This window comes from Ambystoma mexicanum, chromosome 13 (assembly GCF_040938575.1).
Source record: "Ambystoma mexicanum isolate Mex_15411 chromosome 13, UKY_AmexF1_1, whole genome shotgun sequence".
Lineage (NCBI taxonomy): Eukaryota > Metazoa > Chordata > Amphibia > Caudata > Ambystomatidae > Ambystoma > Ambystoma mexicanum.
Genome location: NC_090938.1, coordinates 231,272,542 through 231,292,173, shown reverse-complemented (window position 1 = coordinate 231,292,173; position 19,632 = coordinate 231,272,542). Strand labels below are relative to the sequence as shown.

At 44.2% G+C, this 19,632-nt stretch overlaps 1 protein-coding gene across 1 annotated transcript in view; it reads right to left on the bottom strand.

Annotated features, from left to right (window-relative positions):
- The window catches only part of KLHL12 (kelch like family member 12), a 1,608,338-nt gene extending 1,607,528 nt beyond the window's left edge, over positions 1 to 810 (bottom strand). Inside the window, exon 1 of the mRNA XM_069633689.1 lies at positions 640 to 810. The gene's annotated coding sequence lies outside the window, so the exon portion shown is untranslated. The remainder of the gene's footprint in view (positions 1 to 639) is intronic.
- Positions 811 to 19,632: the final 18,822 nt, after the last annotated feature.

Here is a 19,632-nt window from a genome sequence, read left to right as displayed (position 1 = left end):
TCTAGAAGGGAACAGTAAAACCATGATGTGTTTCAAATACTTAATTGCATCGGTCTATCCAAGTGACCAAGACCACGAAAGCTTGCAAATAGATAGATGACTGTTATTAAGGCATGTTGTTGTTTTTTTTCTTTTAGAACACTAAACATATTTACCCTTATTAACCTACAATGGTGCAAGGCCAGAATTTCGTGTATTTATGGGTAGAGTGAGGGTAGGGCGCTCTCTGAGGCAACAGAAATCTCAGGGTTTTTCATTTTCAAACGTAGGCAGCTCTGGGTCTCCATGTCCCTCATTGCCGTGGTGCATCCAATAACCACTATCAGCGCACCCCAACCATATCACCCCACTAAACACCCAGCTGAGGTACCACGACCCTTGGACTCATTTTCACCAGACCCCCAAGAAACAAAACGTCTCGATAGATTTAAACTGGTTGATTCTACAATTAAATGTGAACCATCTACCTAGCAAGTGTGAATCTCTATTGACATGAATGGCATCAATTAATAAACCATACACAGCTTTCGTCACTCTCTTTAAAGTCCAAGTAGACTGATTCCTTCTGTTGAGCACGGCATAGCCCAATCCCATACAAATACACTCCTCCCCTTCCATTTTCTATCCTTTAAGCCTCACCTCCTGTAGTCATTGTTTGCCCCGCGGCCTCACTTTCCACTAGCCTCCTCCCTATAGCCTGGGCAGAATGGGCATGGGCAATACAGGTAGTTCGGCACCAAACACCGCACGCGCACTACAAGCGACGGCGCTGGCCAATGGCGTCAACGTATTATGATGACATACCTTTCCTCCTTGGCAACGACTGGGAGGCAACTTGTTCCCATTAGAGGAACAGCCCCAGCAACGTGCCGTATCAAGTGACATCCACGTTACGTTCTATATAACAAAGTCTGCGCGTGATTATTTCTGCACAAGCGATTGGGGATTCGGCAATCTTCTAGCCTCTTTGTGGACGTTCTAGAAAGGTTATTCCCGCTGAAACTGCACAATCATTTGTACGACGCCGGGAATACCGAAACTCGTTCCCAAGAATGGTTACGTTCGAAGACTTCATTGCAGCTCGCGTGTACAATACATGCAAGGTCGAAATATAAACACAGACAACTCCCTACCAACTAGTCAATCGAATAGTCTGTGAAGCATTCCTGCTAGATCTAGTGAGCAACAGGTGGAGGGTAGCGTGCATAGATGATGGAATAGTACAATGCAAACATTAGGGAGACGGTACCCTAGGGTTATTGTGAAAGGGCTACCCCTAGACCTAAATTGCAAACAGACATGTAAAAAGCCCTTTCTCCTTCATACAGTCTTTACATTCTATTCTAAATGTATTTAATCAAGTTAAAAAATACCTAAACGGAGGTAAAATGACCATTTTCAAATATTAATACATGACAGGAAGAAATACATAACTCATTTTTTATTTGTATTTTATTTTTCCATGTGCGCGTAGTCCCAAGCCAAGTCCAGTCACTCTTGAAGCGGCTGTTACGTGAGGCAGACGCGTTGCTAGGGCCGTTCCTCCAACTGGAGCTAGTTACTAGAGGCCCGTTCCTCTAACGGGACCTAGGGACGGTGTCTCTGTTGCAGGGGAGAGGAGACTCTCAGAGAAGGCGGACCCAGGCAGGGCGGAGCAGTGACTGGGTGGAGGGTGCTGGGTTCGAGGAGGAGGAGCGGTCTCTGGAGACGGATGCAAGGAGTGAGAGAGCTCAGAGGAGGTGGTAAGAATGGGTAAGGGGAAAGGGAAGGTTGGAAAGAAAGGGGGGGTGGAGGAGGAGGCAAAGAGGGCGAAGACATCTGTGAAATTTACACCTGTGGAGGGGGGAAATGAGGGACGGTATCGCAGCAGATCCCCTCAGAGGGATGATGAAGGGGGGCTGGTCCGGGACATCTCAGGGTCGGGACTCCAGAAAAATGCGCTTTGGAGGGGCTGGAAGCCTCAGTGAGCGGTATGTCTGAGGAGAAGATGCAGTCTGATAGTGTGTGGAAGGTAGTGTTGAAACCTGAAAATCGTGACAAGACGTTTCTGGGGGTGAATCCGACAGAGATTGCTAGATGGTTGAAGGCAGCAGTGGGAGATGTTTCCCGGGTACAAGTGGTGGCTGGGGGCCAGTTGTTGGTGGAGGGGTCGGATGCTGATAGCAAAGCAAAGATTCTGGAGGTGCATTGTCTGGGTAGACATGCGGTAAGAGTGTTTGATCAAAGTGGAGTGTCTTGTAAGGGGGTGCTGTATGGAGTGCCAGTGGTTATGCGTATGTCTGAGGTGGAGGAGCAACTGGCGGGGGTGGGGGTGGGGGTGGTGGAGGTTGGGGAGGAGGGATGCACATGGGGATGTGGTGTCTACAACTGTGGCAGTGAGATTTGAGAGAACGGAGTGACCGGAGGTGGTGGAGATGGCTTACCAGAGGTATCGTGTGAAAGCATATGTGGCAATGCCATTAAGGTGTTATAAGTGTCAACGATTTGGACATGTGGCGAGAGCATGCAGGAATGAGAGACACTGTGGGAGGTGTGGTGGAGATCATGATTTAAAGAATGCAAGGTGGGGACTCCGGAGAAATGTGTGAATTGTGGGGGGGGGGGCATTCGTCCGTGTTTAGGGGGTGTGAGAGTTACAGGGTGGCGAGAGAAGTGGTACAGGTGAGGGCGGTGGAAGGTCTGTCTTATGCGCAGGCTGTTGCAAAGGTGAAACCAGTACGGGTAGTGAGTGAGGTGAGTGAGAAAAAGTTGGTGGTGGATGAGGTTGTGGGAAGAAAGAAAGTGGTGGGTGAAGTGAAAGGTGTAGAAATGGTGGTTGTCCCAAAAACTGAGTTTTTGTGCTTTATAGTGAATGTGCTGGATCTGGTTCAGGGGAATACGTCTATCAGTTCATCAGATCTTACGAAAGGAGTGGTGGAAGCTGGGAGGAGGTTTTTGAATGTTGTAGATGTATCAGAAGAAGATGTGTTTAAGAAGGTTGCTAAAGTGCGGAAGCTGAGTGGGGTGCCGGCATGAGGATTTTGCAGTGGAATGCAAGGAGTTTGTTGAGGAATGGACAGGAGTTGAAAGCGGGGTTGTGTGAGGAATCGAATGTTGACGTGGTTTGTATTTAGGAGACGTGGTTGAGGGGTGATTTGAGATTTGTGATACCATGTTTTGAGTTGTTTCGTAAGGATAGGTTGGAGGGGAGAGGGGGGGTGTGGCTTTAGCAGTTCGAAAGGGGTTGATTGCAAGGGAGATTGTGGTGGATGGAGCAGTAGAGGCGATTGGGGCAGGGATTCGGGTAGGAGGATCGGAAGTATTGGTGCTGAATTATTATAATCCGTGTGAGGTGGTGGAAGTGGGTGTGTTGACTGGAGTGATAAGAGGACATGTGGGACCGTGTGTTTTGTTTGGCGATTTTAACAGTGCCAACACGTTGTGGGGTAGTGATAGGACAGATACGAATGGAGAACTGTTGGAAGACATGGGGGATGAATTGAGTCTGGTATTGCTGAATGATGGGTCGGGTACGAGGTTGGATGTGAGGACTGGGAAGCTATCGTGCTTGGATTTGACCTGGGTGACTGCTGCAATTGCGGGTGAATGTGATTGGGAGGTGCGTGAGGATGGAGACATGGGGAGCGATCATTCTGCTATTTTGGTGACTGTGAGGGGTGAGGTAGGGACCAGGTCACGTATGACTGGGAGTCAGTTGAATTTTAGGAAGGCTGATTGGGAGGTGTACAAGGGAGTGTGTTGGGATTTGATTGTTCCAAGGGGAAGAGAGGGGGGGTGGATGAATGGAATGAGCATCTGGTGCAGGGAATGAGAGCAGCGTCTGTGGCAGCAATTTCGGAGGTTGAGAAGGGGAAGGGTGGGAAGATCGAGGTTCCTTGGTGGTCGGTGGAATGTTCAAGAGCAGTGGCGGCACGAAAGAAGGCTAAAGCAAGAGCGGTGAGAACGGGAATGTTGGTGAATCTGGTGGCCTATAAGAAGGCTAAGGCGGTGGCGCAGAGGGTGATTAGTGAAAGAAAGCGAGGATATTGGAGGGGCTATTGTGGGTCCCTGGGGAGTGATTCTGGTGTGAGTGAGGTTTGGAAACAGTTCAAGCGGATGTCCGGATTAATGAGGTTGCAGGGTGGTATGTCTGTGTTGTTGAAAGGAGAAGAGGTGATTAGTGAGGATGGGAATAAGGCGAATTTGTTGGGGGAGTATTTTGTGGGGGTTCACAGTTCGAGGAACTTCCCAGAAGAGGTGAGGATACAAATGGGTGTGGTAGAGGAGGAGACGCAAGAGGTGGTGGCGAATGTTGGGCCTTGGGAGGAGCAATATGAGGTTTCATTTTCAATGGTGGAGTTGAATGGAGCGATTCGGAAGGGGAAGTGGTCTAGCCCTGGGGTGGATGGAGTTATGTATGTATTTTTGGAGAAGTTGCCTGAGGAATGTAAGTTAGAGGTATTAGCGCTGTTCAATGAGATCTGGAAGAATGGAGTTTTGCCGAAGTTGTGGAAAAGAGCGATTGTAGTGGCGATTTTGAAGGGTGGCAAGGTTCCTACAGACTGTAAGTCATATAGACCGATTGCGTTGACTGTTGTGCTGTGTAAGGTTATGGAACGGATGGTGGTTGAGCGATTGGGGTTTTATTTGGAGTCGAATGGATGTTTGAGTGACTTTCAGAGTGGGTTCAGGAGGAATCGGTCGGTGGCTGATCCATTAGTGAGATTAGTGACTGGGGTGGAGGAGGCATTATGTGATGGAGAGTTGGTGGGAGCGTTCTTTTTGGATTTGGAGAAGGCGTATGATATGGTGTGGAAGGGAGGGTTGTTAGTGAGACTGTTGGAGATGGGTGTGAAGGGAAGAATGTTTCGGTGGATCAAGGCATTTTTGGCAGATAGGACCTTTCAGGTGAGAGGGAGGGGGGTGCTGTCTGAAGTTTGCAAGATGGAGAATGGGACGCCGCAGGGGAGTGTGATTAGTGCGATGCTGTTTAATGCGATGGTGGATGGGTTGATTCGGGCTTTGGCGGGAATTGGGTGTCAGGTGGATTTCTTCGCGGATGATGGTGTGGTCTGGGTAAGAGGGCGGTGTTTGTTGTTGGTACAGAGACGGTTGCAAGCTGCGATAGTACGCATGGAGGAGTGGTGTGGGAAATGGGGTTTCTCAGTGTCTGTGGATAAGAGTGTGAGTATGGTGTTCTCAAGGAAAAGAGTGCACCAGGAGTTGAATTTGGTTTTGAAAGGTGTGAGAGTGAAGAGCGTGGAAGAGTTTTGGTACTTGGGGTGATTCTGGATAGAAAGTTGAATTGGAATGTGCAAGTGGATGGTGTGGTGGATAAGTGTAAACACAGGCTGAATTTGTTGCGGGCGGTGACTGGGAAAGAATGGGGTGCGCAACAGAAGTGTTTACGAATGTTGTATAAGGGGTTGATTGTGAGTGTGATGGATTTTGGGTGTCAGGTGTCAGTGGGTTATACGTCGAGTCAGAAGTTGCGGTTAGATAGGGTACAGGCGAGGGCATTGAGAGTGTGTTCGGGTGTGATGAGGTCCTCTCCAGTGAATGCGGTTCAGGTGCTTGTGGGAGAGATGCCATTGGGGTTGAGGAGGGATGCGTTAAATATGAGATGGTGGGTGAAGTGCAGTGCAAAGAGTGTGGCTCATCCGGTGCGTGAATGTTTGAAGTATAATTGGAGGTTTGACTATTACAGGGATCGGTGGAGGACGAAGGGGGGCACTTTTGGGTTTCACAAGTGGGAGAAGGGAGTGCAGTGGGGTGTGGGTGATTTGATGATTGTGACAGATACGGATTTGGAGAGAAGGCCGAGGTGGATGATGAGATCTCCAAAGGTGTGTTTGGAGTTGGCGAATGTGGTATCGAAGAAGAGAGGTATGCGGGGTGAGATCAAAGCTTTGGGTCAGGAGTATGTGGCAGGAAAGGAAGGATACAAGGTGTTTACGGATGGTTCAAAGGATCCTGTGTCTGGGAGAGTGGGAATGGCGTATTATCTAGAAAGCATTGGGGAGTATAAAATAGGACGACTGACGAATGATGTGTCTATTTGTACGGCTGAGTTGGTGGCGATTGCATTGGTGATTGATAGGGTGTGTGAGTTGGGGTATGAGAAAGTGGTGGTGTTCTCGGATTCATTGAGTGGGTTACAGGCGATTGTGGCAGGGGATGGTGATAGGAAGGATGTGATTTTGGACATTAGGATGAAGATTGATCGGTGTGTGCGCGGGGGTATGGATTTGGAGTTGGCGTGGGTTCCCAGTCACAGTGGCATTTTGGGAAATGAGTTGGTGGATCTGGCGGCGGGTGAGGGTATGAGGAGGGTAGCGATTGATGTGAGGTTGCCTTTGAGTGTGGATGAGGTGAAGGCTATGATGGTGAGAAGGGTCCTGGATGAGTGGCAGGAGAGGTGGGTGAGTGGGGTGAAGGGCAGGTGGATGTTCGGTGTTCGTGGGAAAGTGTCGGTGAAGGTGGCTGCAGGGAGTTCAGAATGGAGGAGGGGGAGGAGGTGATGCTGAATCGGTTGAGGATAGGTCATGTGGGGCTGAATGGCTGTCTATTTCGAATAGGGAAGCGTGAATCAAGGGACTGCGGTGCGTGGGGTGCCTGAAACGGTGGGACATTTTTTGATTGGGTGTGAGAGACATGTTGCAGAGAGAGAATTGATGAGGGTTCGGTTGACTGCGTTGGGTGTGGCTGAGCTGAGTGGGAGGACTTTACTGGGAGGTGATGGGGAGAGAGGCAGGAGGAGGAGTAGTGTGATGTTGGATTTTGTGAGGCAGACGGGGAAGTGGGAGGAGTTGTGAGCTTAAATGGAGCTAAATAATAATTAGTGGATACGGTGCACATCATCCTATAGGATGGGGAAGCGCCTGCGTGGGTCCGCCCACGCCTCCGATAATTAAGAAGAAGAAGTCACACTTGAAAAGGCTGGGTGTGAATTGGCTCGCTATTATACTCTGCTTTGCCGGTAAATACTTTGTTTCGTTTGTTTCTGCTGTGACTTTACGCATCCTATATTAGCCCAGGCAAGGCATGGAGTGCCTGCACACAGTCCCAAGCTGTGTCCAGTCACTTGTCAGTAAGCCAACTGCAGTCGAGTGCTGGGCTTGGCCCGGAGGTTAAACCTGCGAGATATGGGGATAGGTCGCACAACTTATGGAGTTATGGAGCATGTAACATACCCTGCAACAACGTATCCCAAGAGCTGCTGTGGAGTCAGAAGCAGGAACAGGCCCTCGAGGAACAGACAGGTAAGCTTTGTGACCCTCACCCCGTACTCAATGAGCTTTCCGCTTCTCCCCTTGCTCTCACTATCCCCCACCGCCTGCAGATATTGGGGGTGGGTGGGCTGGGCAGCACTGAAGCCCCACCTGAAACACGCCAGGATCTTGTGTCACCTTTGCTCGTGGCGAGCTCAGCTGGAGTTAAGGGGCGGACCTGTGCAGATTCAGCATGGAACTTGTGTATGCCAGGAACAGAGGTGGCTGGGGCAGGCCTTGACGGCTCCAGCCCTACAACTTTGAGCTTGGCGCCGCAAACCGTGCCAGCTGCCCGCCTGACAGAAGAAGAGGAGCGTCAGGTGCCCGACTCTGCGAGGGAGGACTGTGATGGCCCCACTGAACAACTTGACAACTCGATTACCCGGACAATGGGGGTTATGAGGAGGAAGGATAGCTTAGACGCAACGCGTTTGTCATGGAAGCAAGTCAACGTGACACAACACAGATTCGAAACCCGATCCCGCACTTAGGATCCAGTCGCTGGTATTAAACACGTTATAAATTAACAATAAAATGAAATGGTTTTGGCCCCTGAAACGCCAACTTTCTGGACAAAACGCCAGATGGCTATGCCTAAAGGGCAGGCAAGTCCATTACTCTTGGGCAAGGAGCGGGAGGGGCCCCTCCCCGATAACAGGAGAGGGGACACATCCTCCCCCACACTACGATTGAGCCCCATTCCACTCCCATGCCTACCAAGGGAAACAGCCTCCTTTACTGACCTAACTGCAAAGAAACTAAGCTCAAACTTAAAGCCAAACCATCTGGCCGCACAGACGTCCCTTGCTCTGGTGAAATGGAAGTGGAAGGGTGCTAAATGTAACTGGCCTTTTGGCACCTTCAGGGGTGCCGCATGAACTAGGGAAATCTAAATCAAGGATGTTCTTGTCTAATAACACGCTGAGCGGGCAAAACTGCCCGGATCCGGTGAACTCACTGATGTGAAACTCCTGGTGAGCTTCGCAGGAGTAGAGCCCGAAGAACGGTTGACAAGCTCGTCACCAGCCAAAGCTCACACTGATTGTGGCAGAACCCCCACACAGAAAAGACCAAGACTGCACTCATTGAATGGATGCTATGACAGAGTCAATCTCTGGGAGAAGGCAACAAACTTAAAAGCTAGGGATGGAGCCCTGCCTGGCCCATCCAACGGCCGGGCTACTGTCAACAATGGCTTGACGCCCCATTATGAGGAAGGAAGGACAGTACCAAAGGAGCAGAGAGAGACGGACAACGGGACCGAGAGCCCCGCCCAGTGTAGACTGGGTGAACAATTGTGTAGCTCTAGGGTGGAGGCACCCCGGCCCACGCTCTGACCCTACTAACGTCAGACTCCTCCTGGGAAAGAAACTCAAGGCCTCACCATAGGCGAGTCAAGAAAACCTAGCAACATGCCGCACCCTGAGCCTTTACTTGCACAAAACACTAGACGACAAGATTACCCAATTGACTTTCTCTTTGTAAGTGGGCTCCAGGGGTCTTGTGGGAACACCACCTCAAATAAAAGGTTGTTGACAGGGTTTAGCCCAAAAACCTGAAAACGATCTTTCCCTGCTAGCTTCAAGGTCATCCAGGAAGATAAATTACTCGACAGTGAAATGTGAAAGCCCCAGACTGGGAAGGAAAGAGAGTGGTCACTTACGAAAATCTGGCCATGACCCCTTCAGTCAGATTTGGGTAGTGACCATCACAATGGCCCCCTTTATGAAGCTATGCAAATCACTAAATGATACACTAAGAGAACAAACAACTGTGTTAACAATGCTACATTCCAAGATGATATTTATAGAAGGATACATCACAGCAGAGAAAAAACAGGAGAGGGGAGCGCCCATAATGATCTGCACGAAAGGGGCTGTTAAAAAAAAGAAAATGCCACCTTGGAAATCCGGGGGGTGGATCTAACTAGAAATAGGTTTGTTAAAACAACACTAGGAGTCGGACTGACCCAGGTGGTGAAGCAAAGCCTGGCTGGGGCAGACAATCCCTCAGACGTCTGGCCAGTAACAACAGAAGCCACAACAGATATGCCGACTCCTTGCATTCAGATTCGGTTTGGTATTATAGTAATATAGTGGATATGCATTATTTCAGTACACAGATACATTTAGTTGGTATGCATTTCGTTGTGGTATAGTGATGAGCATAATTTCTTTGTTTTATTTGTGGCCCCAACATACAAAACCCCTTTCTTTTGTTTAGACTGTTCTTGTGATCTCTAGAGGCCTCACGCTTCTACATTATTCAAGAACACCACATTTTCATATGGAATGCCACTTACGGCTTTTATCACTGATTTATCTACATCAGTGAGCTATGCTTCCATAAAGTATTCACAATAACATGTGGTATAATCACTAATTTATTTACATCAGTGAAACTATTTCCAGAAGCCTCTCTTTCTGCTGACTCATATACGTCCAGCAAACTATTTCATTATGTTCCACTCAGAAATCACACACATATATATATATATATATATACATACATACACTGAGTGGAACCACGCATACAGCTATTTATAATTGCTCATAACATTACTTTATCTGCATAGAAACTTGGCGCTTTTAGCATCATTCCCTCTATGGCATAATATTTTTTTTTAGACACCAAATGAAACAGAAACAAAAATACTCTTAGGCAGACTGTGTTATCACAATTTCATTTTACAATGATACATTAGCATTCGTGAGACAATCCTCTTCTGAAATAAAAACATGAGAAAGACAAAATGCAAGAACACTACGAATTTCATTTCATATTTGCACGAGAGAGAAAAAATTACATTGTTTGTTTTGCCTTCAGCTGGCAACATTAAAATGTGTCATTTGAACACAGTGAAAGGCTATCACTACGCTGCCCGTCTAAAATAGATCTCATGCACATACCGCACCCTCACTTTCATACAAGATAATTAATTACCAGCGAGTTGTAGCTGTTTAGCAAGCGAACTACCCGGACTGGTTGCTTTCTTTAAATGGCTCAAGGCTTTCCTTCAAAGCACCCCAGCGAGGACATGCAGTTCTGATCTGCAGTCCCTCAAGCCGGTGCTTATCGACTGGAATCTTCAGTCTGGGAAAGTCAGCAATGGACTGGGACGGCACCTCTCAATCAGGAAACTCCATAGAAACTCCAGCCAGGTCTTCCCCGGAGCTGTGTAATATGTCCTCTGCCTTTCTTCCTCCCCGAAATGTACCAAGAGACTTCTGTTACAGCCCTTAAGGTGACGTGTCACCAATGAAAATGCACAATAATCTATCCTCCTCTTTTCACAATGGATTGTCTTATTTGCTTTAGAAACTGTATCTACTAATTTCCTGGCATGCAGATTTCGCATCCAGCTAACACAGTGAACAGAGAAAAAAAAAAAAATCCAAGTGCACGTTTAAATGACTTTCAGAGCCTGTCATTTCCACCTCATGTTGCACTAGAGAACACATTATGATGTTATTTGATTGAGATCATGTTAGTACTGTTAATTATATTAGTTCATTAATCCTCTAATGTGTCTCCTGCAACAGAGGCATTTCAGGTGAGAGAGAAGAAAAAATGCGTTTTTCAATGTGATAAAAATTGCTGTGTTTTTGACTGAGTAGCCTGTCTTCATTTACATGTCCATGTCACATTGGCAACACATGGCTTGCTGTACCACATTATAGCAATACATTAATCCCATGCAATGGTGCTGTGCTCCCAAAACACGCGAAATAATCCTACATATCCCCTCCTTTTTCTGAGAATTTTGGCAATGGTCCAAGCCACAATTGGAAGAAATCCAACTTGCTCCCTTTCTTATTTTTTAAAATGTAACAATCCAATACAATTAATATTCAGGTGTGAAAAATGAAAATGGAAAAATCACTGTTCATCATAATATTAAAATTCATTTTTTAGTCCATCAGTTCTTATAAAATGTTCTATATTTTTCTTCCAAATGGAAGTGTCCATAGTCCAGTGTCTTACTTTTGTACTTGAGTTCAATCACAAAATAATAAAATAAAACAAATAACTAAAACAAAGAATTAACATAACAGATTAAAATAATTAATTAAAATAATAAATACGTGGAACTCCATACTCCAGGACACTTGTCTGCCTCCGATATGTCTCGACCAGTGATGTCACATCATTTGGTTCATTCGGGTACTCTTCCATCTTGGCACTCTTGGATCCTTTCCCCATAGAAGTCATCACTTTTTGGCATTTCGGTTACTTTCACCTCCACCCGGAGGCAGGCATCATTCAATCTTCATTCAGGGGACTCCAGGACTCCATCGTCTCCCGTGACCTCCGGTACAAATATGTTAATATTCTAAACCAAATAGAAAAGAAACAAATTAAGTACATAGCACAATACTAACTTCACCCTTTTGCCAAAAATAAAACATGCTTTATATTTTGCCCTTTTTCCTCTTGCTTTCTGAAATTAAATATAGGTTAAAGAGAAAACAAACATACATAAAACAGCAGTCAATATTTAATACATTTTCACACCAATTCCATAAATTTTAGCTTCCATTTATTTTATATATATATTTACATATATTACAGTGTTTATGTGCCATTATCATAATCAACCATCTTTATTTAACTTCTCTGCCACTTCTATTGACTAGACCCATTCACTTTACCTTTTTATGTTCAAGGGACTTTATCTGCTTCTACACGCTCAAGTTGTTTAATCTCATGTTTAGGGTGACATGGTTTTATTTGATTTACGTGAACAAACTGCTCTGTTGCTGTTTCACCTTCATTCTTCAAAATTTTATAGACCACAGGAGAGACCTTATCTATAATACGATATGGCCCCTGCCAGGCTGCTAGAAATTTGGAATTTTTCTGTTTACCTTTTCCAAAATGAAATGTAGACACCTGATTGCCCACACAATATTCCTTTACTGACGTCTTTTTATCATAATGTCTTTGCACTGTCAGCAGCTCTTTCTAAATTTTTCTGTCCAAAAGCAAATGCATGTTGTAAATGCTTCCTCAGTTCATCAATGTATTCATGAACTGTGGATGCGCTCAAAAGTGTTTGCTCATGTGTCCTGTATAGCAGGTGTTGTGGTAACACAATTTTCCTACCTGTCAAAACTTCATGAGGGCGAATACCTGTTGCTTTGGCAGGAGTTGATCTGATTGCCATCAGAACCAAAGGTAAGCGTAAATCCCAGCTGGAACCTGCTTCTGCCACAAATTTCTTTAAAATGTCCACAACAGACCTATTGCTGCGTTCAATTCCACCTGAAGACGCCGCCCGATATGCGATATGTAGCTTTCTCTTCACACCCAGTATTTGCCATACCTTATTCATTAGAGCACTTGTAAAATGACTTCCTCTGTCTGATTCTATTCTTTGTGGCAACCCAAATCTTGAAAACACATGGTTCACCAGCAATGTGGCTGCTGTTTGCGCACTACAATCTGGTGCAGGAATACACCCAATCCACTTCGACATCAAACATACCACACTTAAAATATACCGGTTCCCCCTGCTCGACCTCTTTACATGCCCTACATAGTCTATTTGCAAATCTGACCATGGAAGAGTTAGGCCTCTTTTCATTAATGGAGCTCTATGCATTGGTGAAGAAGGTTTAAATTGGGCACATACTAGACATCCTCTAGTATATAATTCTATATCTTGGGACATATGTGGCCAATAAGCATAATCTTTTAGTATTTCCATTGTTTTCTGTGAGCCTCTGTGGCCTGCAGTTATAGCATCATGCACATGGTGTAGCATTAACCCTCTGAATGAAAGGGGTACCACCCACTGTATTTGTCCTGTTATGGACTCTCTAATCATGAGTCCATCTTGTAGTCTTATTCGTTTTTTATTCTTTAATAGCACCCTCAACTCTTCTTTTCCCATACAATCATTTTCTGGTAAAGGGTTTTGTTCAGGATCTATCAAATGATTATAATAGATTCCCAAAATTCGATCATTCTTTTGTGCCTCAATCTGATCTTGATCTGGTGTATTATAACTCCACTGTACCACTGGTTGATCTGTCTCCTTTGTTGCTTTAGAACCTGTTACTGCATCAATTTGTATTTCACCCAGTAAATGTTCAATAGGTAGCAATTCTCCAATCACAGCCCCAATTTTAGCCAGGTGATCTGCCTTATCATTTCCCTCCTTATCCTCTGCTGGAGTTTTCAAATGCCTCAAGAATTTTCCTCCAGTATATTGTTAAATCATTTTCTGACACCAATTTGTCTATGGCTTGTATCATTTTCCATGTTTAAGTGGCTTTTTATTGTATGTAATCATGCCTCTCGCTTTCCAGCCAGGTAAATATTCCAGAAAGCTATTTCGTGCGTAATCAGAATCAGTCACCAGGACAATTTCACTAAATTTATTATAAACTGCAGTAGCAATTGCTTTATAAATGGCTGCCAATTCTGCTACCTGACTGCTCCTAGCACCAATTCTCATCCCTATACTCGGGACACCTTCACACTTGAACCGGACATTCCCTATTCCTGACACTAATTGTTTATCACTGTCATTTTCAATGTGAAAGGCACACCCATCAACATATACAGTTGGCAAGTCTTTGCATGTTTTTTCATCAAAAGCTTTGTGTGGTGATTGTTCAAATTCCTGCCAATTAGGTTCCACTTCTATTTCATTTGATACTGGTTCAGCTGCACAGTCATGTAAATCTGCTAAACCTTGAGCAATTGGGCTTTTTTTATTTTGGCCATATCTCACTTCTACAGGAAAACCCTGTAATTCTAGCGTCCATGAAGTGATTCTGGACTGCGCTAAATTACCTGACCTAATTCTTTTACTCTCTAAAAATTGCAAAGGTTGATGATTTGTCTCAATAATCACCTTTTCTCCCTGAACAATGGGGCGGAAATGTTGTAGCGCCCACACAGTGGTTAATGGGGCCTTTTCACATTCATTGAATTTAATTTCAACTTGGGAAAATGCCTTACTTGCATATGCAATGGTTTTGTGATTCAAATCATGTTTTTGTGATAACACTGCTGACATACAACGTTCAGAGAAACCTATTTCTATAAAGAAATCCCTGTCCTTTATGGGATATGCTAAACATGGTGCCTTTGCAAGACATTCCTTTAATTTAGCCACTGCCTCAGACTGCTCTTTTTCCCATTTCCATGGTGTATTCAGTTTAAGCAGTTTAGTCAATGTGCCTGCTTTCTGCAATTGGCCAAGCACATGTCTTATTTCATCAAAATGGCTTTTCAAGCTTTCATTTTTTATCAGCACATCATCCACATAAACTATGGTTCCTCTTTCTGCTGCATCAGGCATAGCTTTTCTCAAAAATATGCCAAATTCACTCCCACTATTGACATACCCGAATGGAGTTCTAACCCATGCGTATTGAGTCTGATCAAATGAAAAGGAAAATAAATTCTGTATCTCCTCTGCCAATGGCACACACCAATATCCAGAGGTGAGATCTAATGTGGTGAACACTTTTGAACCATGTACCTGAGCTAATCCCTGGTCAATGAATGGCAGTGGCCATCTGGATACTTGCACTCTTTTATTTAACACTCTGAAATCTGCACACATTCGCCATTGACCGTTTGGTTTTAACACACTTAATATAGGTGTATTGGATGTGCTATGAATGGGCCTGATGATTCCCCGCAACTCCAAATTTTTAATAATCTCTGCCAATGATTCTAAACATGCCAGCGGTAGTCTATACTGGCGTACAAATACTGGGCTTCTGCTACACCCTTCCGGAAGTGTGGCCACATGTAAATTAGTTAGCCCACAATCATAAGCATCTTTTGCAAATACAATTTAAAACTCCATAAATATCTTCCTCAATTCATTCCTATCCTCCTCGTTGTCACATGCATCCGCTAACAAAATCTGTTCCTCTACCATTTTGGGGAATTCTGGAAAATGTTCTTGCATGGGAATCTCGGCGCTTTCCTCTAATTGTGTGGCTGTGTCTCTTTGTAAAGCTGCCACATTTAAATCACCATGTTATTTAGATCTGCTGTGTAATGTGATTTTTGTATGGCCATTCCTACTGAGGAGTTTTCCTCTAAATGAATATTCTGATAACCTTTATTATTCACCATAATTTTTACAGACCCTTTACCCACATCTACCAATGGAATGTATTCATAATCCAGGCCTTGCTGTTTTATGGATTCATTCTGACATACAAATGCATCAGAATCTTTTATATGCTGTCCATTTTTGCATTTTAGTGTTATTGCAAACTCCTTTGTGAATGCAGGGATAACAGTATCTTTCCTCATTTGTAATTCAATTGCATAAGGGACCAGCTGTGCGCAATGATAAGCCCTTCTTTTGTCTTCAAATTCAGGTGCCGGCCCACCTATGCGTGACCATATCTTTTGATTAAGGAAATCTAGCACCATACACATTCTGTGCATTGTGTCATTGCCCATGTAAAAGTCATTTTGCGTTCCACACACTATCCAAACATTATGGTAAATTGTTTTTTGTCCAGTGCTAATTTTCAGCATGCATCTACCTGCAATTTCTGCAATTAGGCTCTAGGAGCAGTATTCTGTTTGCATGTCTTCTCTTTTAAATAAAAACGTAAGGTGTGCTCATCTATGGCAGTTTGCCATTCTTTCCTTGGGTCTAAGTATATTTGTACAGGTAATTTTTTATTTTCACTCTGCATCTTGTCTTGACACATTAATATAACAGTGACGCTAGGTATGCAACTATTCATTTGTTTTTGCAACGGTGTGACATTCATTTATATTGCTGTTTTGTGATTTTAGTTTCTTAGGTCTCAATGTTTTTTTGGTTAAGGACCACAGTACTCCATTCACCCCATCTATGAGCGGAGATAATCTTTTCAGGCAATCTGTTCCCATTAGAAATGGAATATCACAAATGGATGTGACTACAACCTCCTGTTTCATTCTGTGTTTACCTATCTTTATGTCAACCTTGGTGGCGCCTATAATAGGCACCTCCTCCCCGTTAAAATTATGCACTGGACCTTGATTCTCCTTTACTGTGATCTGATTCTGCGGGGATCTCCCTTCATTGATACTCTTTACTAATTCTTTAGACATAATTGTGGCCTGTGCGCCAGTGTCAATCATTGCAAATGTATGGCATTTTTCTTCCACAATGATGGGAGCATAATACCTGTCTTCAACTTCCTCTAATACACATAGGAAATGCGAATTCTTACTGATTTCAGGGCTCACCTTTCTCAGGCCTTTTTCACTTTTGGCTAAGCACATCAGTAAATGGAAAGACATTTTTCCCTCCTTTTTGCTCATTCCTGTGTGAGAGACTTTATTCATTTCCCCATGTTCAGAGGTTTTTTGAAGTGTGGCCACCATTCGCCCATCCATCCAGGTATCATCAGAGGTCACACTACAACCCTCCAACTGAACATGTGTAACAACATCACTTGGAAATTTGTCATTGTCTAATTCTGTGCATTTGTGATTATTCAGTATGGTACCAGCCCTTTTAACCTCTTCAAAAATATGTGGTTCAAAGAATTCTTCAGGTGATAGACCTGAACCCTGCTTTTGAGTATTTCTTTTTCCTGCCTGTGTTTGGTCATTGTTTGGATTGCCCAGGGAAGGAGCTCTAGCATCGCCACTTACACCCGGTTGACTGGTATTACCCCTGCATGAGTCATTTTTCTTAAAACGGTCTCTTTGTTCTTTTGGGTTTTCAGGTTTTCCTTTTTCATTTGTACATATCGCCAATGTTTGATTTAGTTCTAAGTTAAACAGTACCTCTCTTTTAGAAGTATTTGCATTTTCTGTTACATGTTCATGTATTGGTATTTTCACTTTTAAATGATTAGGCATCTCAGAGTCATTATGCAACATTACATCAGAGCAAACTGTCTTTTCAGCGCTGCAGCTATCATAAGTACTTAGTCACTTTTCAAAAGCCCCCCGATCATTGCTATGGCCATCTGCCCCCTCCTTTGATGACTGTTTTTGTGTTGTGCAGAGCTTTCCTATTTGCTCAGCCAACATTTGTACTTGGGCCTCGAGGCACTGGAATCTTTCCATCCCTCTAGAATCCTCTCTCTGTGGCCTAGATCGATATTGGTTGTTTTCTCCCTGATTGGATCTATTCTGATACCTCTCAGGAGAATGATTTCTATTAGGATGGTTCCTGAACTCTTGATTCATTTGCGGAGGGGAGCTGGGTGCACCCATCCTTTGGTTGTAGTCACCTGGTGGGGAATCATTGTACTGACGTGAAGTGTAATTCATGTTTTGTCTCATGTCTTGTCTCTCAGGTTGTGGGTACTGGCCCCTATGTTGATTCCCATTATCAGCAAATCGATCCACATATCGGGGTCTATCCTGATTACCATATATCATGGTATTGGGATCAAATCTGCTTTGTGTCCCCAATGTCTGATAAGGACCATCATTTCTTTGATCCTGATTTTGTCTCTGGTTATTGTTCATACCCGACATATCAGGTCGATAGCCTGCCCGGGGCCTATCTCCTAAGTACCTGGGGCTGATGTAACTCTCCCTATTACTAGGATCATGTGATTGGCACATTGGTGCAGTGTGTGATGACCTTTGTTGATTACCCCACTGTTCAAATTATTTTTACTTGGACTTTGAGCAGACTCAAGGGACATTTGGATGACCTGATTTCCATCACTGTTGCTGAGGGTTCTTTAGATTTAGGTCTAGTATCTCTCATTTTATCACTTTCTCTACCCTGACAATAGAGTACCTCATATAATTTTGTGCTTTGGTGTACAATCCATTCCAGGGACTTGTCACGGTCAAATTCACGGACCAATTGGAATATAATGTCTTTCTGCAGCCCATAGAAGTAGGCAGTTTTAAACTTATTGGAATTGGGGTCAAAAGATACATCAAAGCGAGAAAATGCTCTTTTTAAGTCTTGTAAAAACTGGCGAGCGGATGTATTAGGCCCAGCAGTGATTGTGTAAGTGACTTTCTTTGCCTCCTGCAATGACTGGAAAGGAGAAAAATGACGCCTGATCTCTTTTTCGAACTCCGCCCATGTCATATTCTGCTGTTCATTCAATCCTCTTATAATACTGACCTTTCGGGGCATCTAAAGTTAAATGAAAATATTGCCTGTACTGTTCCTTAGGTATCTGGAGTGCTTTAAAAATGTCATGAACCACTTCTAAGTGATCCTCAATGCAGCATTCCCCTCCTTTTTTAAATGGTTTGATCAGGGCTTTAATGGATTTCATTATCTCTATGGGGCTACTTGTTGCAATGCATGGAATTGCACTACTTGGTGACTCAACCCTGGCTCCAGGTGTATGGGATTGGTGGCGGCCCCCAATGGGAGTATCAAATCCCCCAAGGGCGCTGCAACCAAGTTCAGTCACCGGCCCGGGCACTAGCCCTTTGCGTAGAAATAGAATTCACCTCAACTCCATTGAATGTGGTACCCTGCCGCCTCTACTGGGACATGGGAATGCACATTTGCTGTTCTAAGTCCTTACACTTTTTAAGGAGCCTGTTTGCTTCGTTTTGCAAGTAGTTGTTTTCATCACTCATTTTTATAAATTACCTCCTGCATGTCGCACATTTGCATTTGGCACTCATTAAATTCTTTATTCCTCTTGTCTCTTTCTTGAAGCATTTAAACCATTTCTTGTTCCGCATTTTGGAGGTCACTTTCTTTCTCATAATGTTCTTTTTGTAAATTCTGCATCTCTGACACAACCTCATCTCTATCTTGTCTAATGTGGTCCACCAATGCTTTTAAGTGTACCAATTCTTGTTCACTGTCCTCAAATCATTTCTTGCTTTTGGACAATTGAACATCAAAATCTCTGCATTTTAACTGCATGTCTTTTTGGCATACATCCAATTCTGCTCTTAACATTTCCTGATTTTTACTTGCCCCACCTAAGTCAGTCTTTAACCTGTTAATTAGCTTGGTGTCATTTTCTTGCATTCGCAGGGACCTATTCAAAATAAACCAGATTTTGGCCATAGCCGTATCAAACAGTCTTTCTCTGCATTTTTATCGGCTGCATTTAATAACCTTAGAAGGCAGACCTGAATTATGCTGCCTTCTGCAAAAATATTGTCTAGTTTTTCTTTCTGCACCTCACCCTGAATGCGGTCATGCCATTCTGAGGTACTGTTTGATGACCACGTCCCATGTGCGAATAACTTTGCCTCTAAATATTGCACTAGGTCTGAGAATGTGGTTTCCCTTTGAGACATTCTGAAATTCGTTTTTAGTGACACACTGCTATTATGAAATGGGTTCCCTTTAATGTACAGATGGCGGTGTGAGACACACTTGCCACGCCCATTAGGTGCTCTATGATCACTTTCCCGGCCTGCAACGCACCATAAATATGTAGGGTATTTT